Source organism: Mauremys mutica, unplaced genomic scaffold (assembly GCF_020497125.1).
Source record: "Mauremys mutica isolate MM-2020 ecotype Southern unplaced genomic scaffold, ASM2049712v1 Super-Scaffold_100095, whole genome shotgun sequence".
Lineage (NCBI taxonomy): Eukaryota > Metazoa > Chordata > Testudines > Geoemydidae > Mauremys > Mauremys mutica.
The window spans coordinates 78,558-85,429 of NW_025423264.1; the positions used below are offsets into that span (position 1 = coordinate 78,558).

At 48.7% G+C, this 6,872-nt stretch overlaps 1 non-coding gene and 1 pseudogene across 1 annotated transcript; one reads left to right on the top strand and one right to left on the bottom strand.

The window, feature by feature from the left end:
- The first annotated feature begins 770 nt into the window (after window positions 1-770).
- LOC123358703 lies at window positions 771-885 on the top strand (annotated as a pseudogene).
- A 5,064-nt stretch (window positions 886-5,949) lies between these two features.
- TRNAN-GUU lies at window positions 5,950-6,023 on the bottom strand. Its single transcript has one exon. It is a non-coding gene; the product is annotated as a tRNA-Asn (tRNA).
- Between the last annotated feature and the right edge of the window lie 849 nt (window positions 6,024-6,872).

Here is a 6,872-nt window from a genome sequence, read left to right on the forward strand (position 1 = left end):
CTTCTCATTTGGTGGGGGACTGAGGTGGGCTAGCCAAAAATTTGGGGGGGCTGTGCCCCCCATCACCTGGCCCCACCTTTCACGGGGGCCATGCCGCCCATGCCTCTGCTCCTTCCCACTTAAAGGCCAAGGGTTAGAGCAATACAACCTTTATTAAAATAAAATAGTAAACAGGGTTTACTTTAAATAATCTAAAGTTGTCCAAATTTTAGTATTAAATCCAAAGTTCTTAAAGATCCCATCAATAACCAAAGCCAAAATAAAAAATTGAAACCAAAAACAATGCTTAATTTAAAACCCAAACACTAAGAAAAACTTTGTTTTTAAAAATAAAAACTAACAAATACCATAAATTAATAATTTCAACATTTTATAGAAAAGGTGTGCTACAGCAGGATGATAAAATAACATAAAATAAATAAGCCTGACCACTAAAATCTCCTATAAAGGAATCGAATCCTTGAATACTGGCCAAATCTGTATAAAATATGCAGAACAATGTCAAAACTGGTGTTGTAGGTCAGCCATTCAAATCCAGCAAATGTCAATTAAAAGCTCCATTCCAATTTAAAAAAACAAAACAACCCAATAAACCAAAACAGTCACAACCTGAAACAAACCTACACAGAAGCAAAATTAAACCTGTGCCAACATTGGAACAAATGATGTAAATTTCTAATTCTAACTTCTTGTTTCTCCCAGGGGAAAAATGTTTTGCACCCCAGTAACCAGGCTGTCACTGCAGCTTTCCTTTCACTAAATAAGATTTTTACCCAAAAAAGTGGCAGTATCTTAACCAATGAAGTTAATCTGAGGTGTGATTATTGCTAGTTGAAAACTTTTCCCTCAGATTTCTTTATGAGAAATTGAAATTGTATCTTCGCACTAATATCCCAAGTGTGCAAGTCCATCCCCTCAGAGCAGCCCCACACCCTGAGCCCAGGGGAGAATCCCAACTGGTTTGTGCATTTGTAACCCTGGGGCCTAAAGCTGATGAGAGAAAGGGAAGTGAGCCATCTTGGAGCTTTCCGATACCACCTGCTGGGAGCAGAGGGAATTGACTGAGTAACATCCTGGCTAATTTTCACCTTGTTCTCCACCAGCAGGCTCAAGAGTGACTTGACCATGGCAGCACCCTATGTACATTTTGGAGCCATTGGGGTGAAATGTGAGTACTTTTGGGGTTGGGACCCACATGAGAAGGGATGTGGACAAACTGGAGAGAGTTCAGCAGAGGGCAATAAAAATGATTAGGGGGCTGGGGCCAGGGCCGCCCAGAGGATTCCGGGGGCCCGGGGTCTTTGGCGGCAGGGGGCCCCGCTTCGGCGGTAAGTCAGTGGCGGGGGGTCCTTCCATTCCGGGACCCACCACCAAAGTGCCCCCAAAGACCCATGTGGGGACCCCCCTCCGCCGAATTACCGCTGAAGCAGGACCCGCCGCTGAAGTGCAGCCCCCACCGCAGGTCTTCGGAGCACTTCGGCGGCGGGTCCCGGAACGGAAGGACGCCCCCACTGCCGAATTACCACCAAAGACCCAGCTGCACTCTGGCGGCGGGTCCCGCTTCGGCGGTAATTCGGCGGCGGGAGGAGTCCTTCTATCCCGGAGAGGAAGGACCCCCCGCCAGCGAAGACCGGGAGTGAAGAAGCTCCGGGGGCCCGGGCTCCACGAGAGTTTTCCGGGGCCCCCGGAGCGAGTGAAGGACCTCGCTCCAGGGGCCCTGAAAAACTCTCGTGGGGGCCCCTGCCTGGCCCGGGGCCTGGGGTAAATTGCCCCACTTGCCCCCCCCTCTGGGCGGCCCTGGCTGGGGCACATGACTTACGAGGACCTACAGGCCATATCCTGTATGTTAAGCTAAGGCAAAGTGAGCGTCTCTATAGTGTGACCTTTTACTCAGAAAGGAAAATTGACCTTTATCTTGTTACTTAAATAGAGAAATACCCACACCTGTCTAAGACCTTTACCTAGACCTATCAACAATGGACAATGGCATAGGAGTTTTTTTCAGTGTTGTACCCACAGACTTAACAGGTACACCACAAGGGAACTTGTGCATATGTACATGTCACCAACACGCACAAACATACTAGCCTATGAAGTAAGTGTACCCTAATGTTTTGTGGGTAAGGAATGAAATTTGGGCATAGGAGGAAGGATTTCCGGTGCTTGTGCCCTATAAAAGAGGTAACCCACCTCGCTAGAGCACGTCGCTCTATCATTCTGACTTACTTCCTCCACTCTCTCTCTCTCTACTATCAATAGGCTGTACTTGTTCTTAAACTTAAAGTTTCAAAGTAACTCGGCTAAGCTCGGTTTCCCTAAGTTTTTATTCTTTGTTTATTAGGTTTTGATTTTAAGTTTAACTTAGTCAAGTAAACCCAAAGTAACATTAGCTTTTTCTAAGCACTGCATCTTTCACTCAAGAATTGAGAAACCTGAACTGCAAGGCTAGTCCTGTGTCTCTTACCACCAGGTTATCAAGGAAGGGTGTGAGTATATTAACCAATCCTTTGTTGCATATAATGCCATATGTATCTTTTGAATAGCAGTAATGCAACTGCAACTTTGTAACTCAATTAAATTAAATAAAATGTAAAATAATAAATTAAATTTTCATCATATTATCCAAATTAATATTATTAGTACACCCTAAATCAGGCTGCATGGGACAGAGAGTTGGAGTGCAGGGGGATGAGAGCACTGGCTCTGGGGGTGCAGGCTCTGGGGTGGGGTTGGAATGAAATGTTCAGGGTGCAGTAGAAGACTGAGAATTAGAGCAGAAAATTGGGCTGTGAGGCCTCTGGAACAAGGCAGGGAAAAATAAAATTGAGATGGAAGAAAGAAACCAGGCTAGAGCAGAAAAAGAAGAGAAACGAGAAATTAGAACTGCAGAGAGAACAAAATTTCCCCCCTGCCCTCTCTCTCTAGAACATCTTTTCCCTACTGCAACAACAACTCTAGTAGGCCTGGGTTGAAAGAAGAACTTCTCTCCCCATCAGCTCTAGTAAGAGCAAGACAGGTGAACTGAGACTGGGCTGGATCATAGACACCTGACATCCACAGATCTGGTAGTCCTAGCCTGGGACAGGGGAGGGGCTCCTCTCCTCTCCATCGGGGACATGGCAGGATGAGAGATGTGACAGGGCTTTACGGGAAATCATTATTTGCCTGATTCATGTGCCAGTCCTAGTCCTTGCTGACCCAACCAACCGTTTATCCTGCATGCTGATGCCAGTTTGGAGGGTCTGGGAGCACTCTCGTACCAGGAAGTGGAAGGTAAATATAAATTTGTAGCCTTTGCCAGCTGAGGACTGTCTGATAGCGAAACTCGCTATCCCATCCACCAGCTGCAGTTCTTGGCCTTGAAATGGGCCATCACTGAGAAATTTCAAGACTACTTGTCTGGTGCTCAGTTTCAGGTATGGACAGAGAACAATCCACTGACTTATGTGTTAACAAGGGCTAAGCTGGATGCTACAGGGCAGAGATGGGTGGTTACTTTTGCTGGCCATAACTTCAGCATTCAATACCAATGAGTTGGTATAATAGAGAAACTGATTTATCAGGACCACCAATTCTTGGCTGGGGGGAGGATGTAAGCAAGGTCAGAATGAACTCTACCCTGCCATCTGTTGGTGATGTGTTGTAAAGGCCTTTTGTTGCTGATGTGCATGGTCACACCCACCCCGCATTGCATGATGGGGGTGCTTGTCCAAATAGTCATTTTGGCTGCTGTGGTATCCCCAGTCTCTTTGTTATTAGGGCAGGAGTAATAAAGTGTAGTTATCCTAGTGATATGAATCAAGGACAGTAGAACAGTACTTAGCAGGTCACGATTTCGGGACTGACCCGAACCTACATACTTCTCATTAGGCAAGGGACATGGGTTCCAAAGCATGATGAATTAAAAGAGATTGAAAATGTATATGTGTAATGAGTGCTACAGGTCTCTTTTGATGTCTGTAAATGCACATTATATGGTTTTTTTTCTCTTTAAAATAAAACTATTTGTATTTCTACTAGAAGTTTAGTTTTATGATGCAGGTTTAAAATCATTAATACTTAGGTTAATAGGTACTGATCTTGGTTAAAAACTAGAAGTTGTAAACAACTTCACAGTTGAGTAAAATGCTCTTTTCCATTCAGACAGCAAAGAAATTTTGCAGATTGCACTGTGGGACAGGGGTGGCTGAGGGAGAGGTCTACAACTTTTTTGGCACATACACCATCTCTGCAACTAACATTTGCTATCTCACTCCATAACCCCACACACAGAGCAGCCTGTTACCACTCAGGACCAAAAGAGACTGTGAAAGAAATCTAATGGCATAGGTTTAGGGCAAGCAACTGCAGCACTAATAACAATTGTAAGAGATTCAAAAATGCCTCTGCCTTTACACACCAGGGATAGCAGAAAGGACATCAGCCAGCCAGCCAGCCAGCCAGCCAGCCAGGTCAATTCATCCTCATCGTCGTATCCGCTCGTTATACTCCGCTCCTGAACGTAGCCCTCACATGGACAACATACCCTCCTAACTCAGTGTCTGTACGTTAATCTTTTACCCCCCAGTCGGGGCCATTGCAGATTATGTATTCCTTACGTCACCCGATCTTAAACCAAACTTCGCACCCCTTGAGTAATCTGTACGTTGTTCACTGATCACCAGAAACTTCTATGCCTAAACGCTGTACCGAACACTTTTTTTTCTTTGAATGTCATCTTAATAAAATGTTGACATTTGTTTGACATCCCTGCTCCTGTTCCTTTGCAAGGCGTGTGCGTTTGCTCCGGATTTCAGTCTGCTAATACTGAGGGGGGGGCGGGGGAATGAGCCAGAGGCGCCTGCCTGCTGCAGACACGGATCCAAGGCTGAACCTCGTCCCCCCACAAGCTGAAGGCTTAACTGAAAACAGTTTAAGAAGTGCTCCCGTCTCCGGTACTCAGCTACCCAGCTCCCAATGGGGTCCAAACCCCAAATAGATCCCTTTTACCCTGTAGAAGCTGTACAATCCTGCGACCAGGGCAGCTCCCTAGCAGCCTGCGCATCTGCCTGCCAGCGCGAGAGCTCGTAAGGCACTAATCCGGATAGTGGCGAGGGAGGGAGCGTGAAGAGCCAGCAGAGTGGCGCAGCGGAAGCGTGCTGGGCCCATAACCCAGACGTTGATGGATCGAAACCATCCTCTGCTAGGCATGTGCTTGTTCCTTTTCCCTCTGGGCCTTCCAGCGAGGCGGTGACCAGCAGAGCCCCAAGAGCCTAGGCCATGAGGCAAGAGGTGGCTGAGGCGAAGCGGCCTGCCAGGGAGCTCCCCGGCACCTCTGGCTGCCTGGGCTGAAGGCAAGAGGCAGGCCTGGGCATGGCGAGGGCCTCCTGTCCCGGAATGAGGCTGCAGTGCTTCCTGGTCCCCTTTTCCCACCACACCGGCAGGCGGCTGCTGCGGGAGAACACGAGGGAGGCTCTCGGGGTGCTAGGCAGCGCTGTGTGTGTGGCTGTCAGGGGAAAGAGCCGAGGCTCCCGACTCGCCCTGCCATTGACTCGCGTGGCTCTGCGCGCTGTCAGCCGGGGCGGGGCGGGCCAGGCTGCGGACGTGACTCAGGCTTGGGCCACATGGCCGCGCTTTCCTGATGAGGCATGAGGCAGGCCAAGAGCTTTGCACAGCCTACAGGGAAGTGGGAGGGAGGCGTCTTTGAGCCGGCGTGTCTCGTCCGCTTCTCCCTTGCCGCTTGGGCGGAGGCGGGAAGGGAGCGAAATGTTCCCGGCTGAAAGTTTTTGTGCTCGGCCTTGAGGATTAAGCCTGAGCCTCTGGCACGGCTGCTGGCAGATGGGTTTCTGAATGGCATCCAGCCCGCTCTTTGGACCACCAGCTGAAAGCACTGAGGCCAAGGGGCAGCAAAATGGGACCTTTGATGCTCCCCGCAGGCCTCGGAGAAGCAGCACCGGCTTATTCCTGCTACGTCCCTGGGTGGGCTCAAACCACCATCCTTTTGGTTAACAGCCGAACGCGCTGACCCATTGCGCCACAGAGACACAGACAACTAAGGCTGTATTAAGCACAAAAGTCGGGAATCAGTTCAGGGTACGGTATAGCACATGCACACAGCACTTAGACAAGCAACAGCAAGGAACTGGACTGGTATGGAGTGAAAGTTCTGTGGGAAGGAACCAAAAAGAGCACCGGGGCTGTGGTACAGCGCTCGCATACGCTTTCTTTGGCCCGTTTTGCTGGAAGAGTTAGCAGGGTGAGATTGTTAGTCACAGGTCAGTGGGTGGGTTGATGAAAATTCTGGACTCTGGGACCGCAGCTGGGCTGGGGGAAGAGATCTCCACCTTTTTTGGCACATGCACCACCTCTGCAACCAACCTTTGCTACCTCACTCCATAACCCCACACACAGAACAGCTTGTTACCACTCAGGACCAAAAGAGACCATGAAAGAAAGCTAATGGCATAAGTTTAGGGCAAGTAACTGCAGCACTAACAACAATTGTAAGAGATTCAAAAATGCCTCTGTTTTTCCACACCAGGGACAGCAGACAGGACATCAGCAGCACCAAACAGGCACACACCAGCCAACAGCCACTCCCCCCTTCCACCAGGTTTTGGTAGTTTGGAACCCATACCCCTTAATGGTGAAGACTTTCCAGGCGAGGGTGAAGCTTTCAGGCCTCAAATGCCAGGTACAGTTACTCTGTCCTTGAGCCAAAATAAATGGGAAAATACACTGGATTACTCATGCCCCAATAACAAAGAGACTGGGGATCCCACAGCAGCTGAAATGACCGTTTGGACAAGCTCTCCCATCATGCAATCCGGGGTGGGTGTGACCATGCAAATGACATTAGCCCCAAAAGTCCTTGACGACAGATCACCAACAGA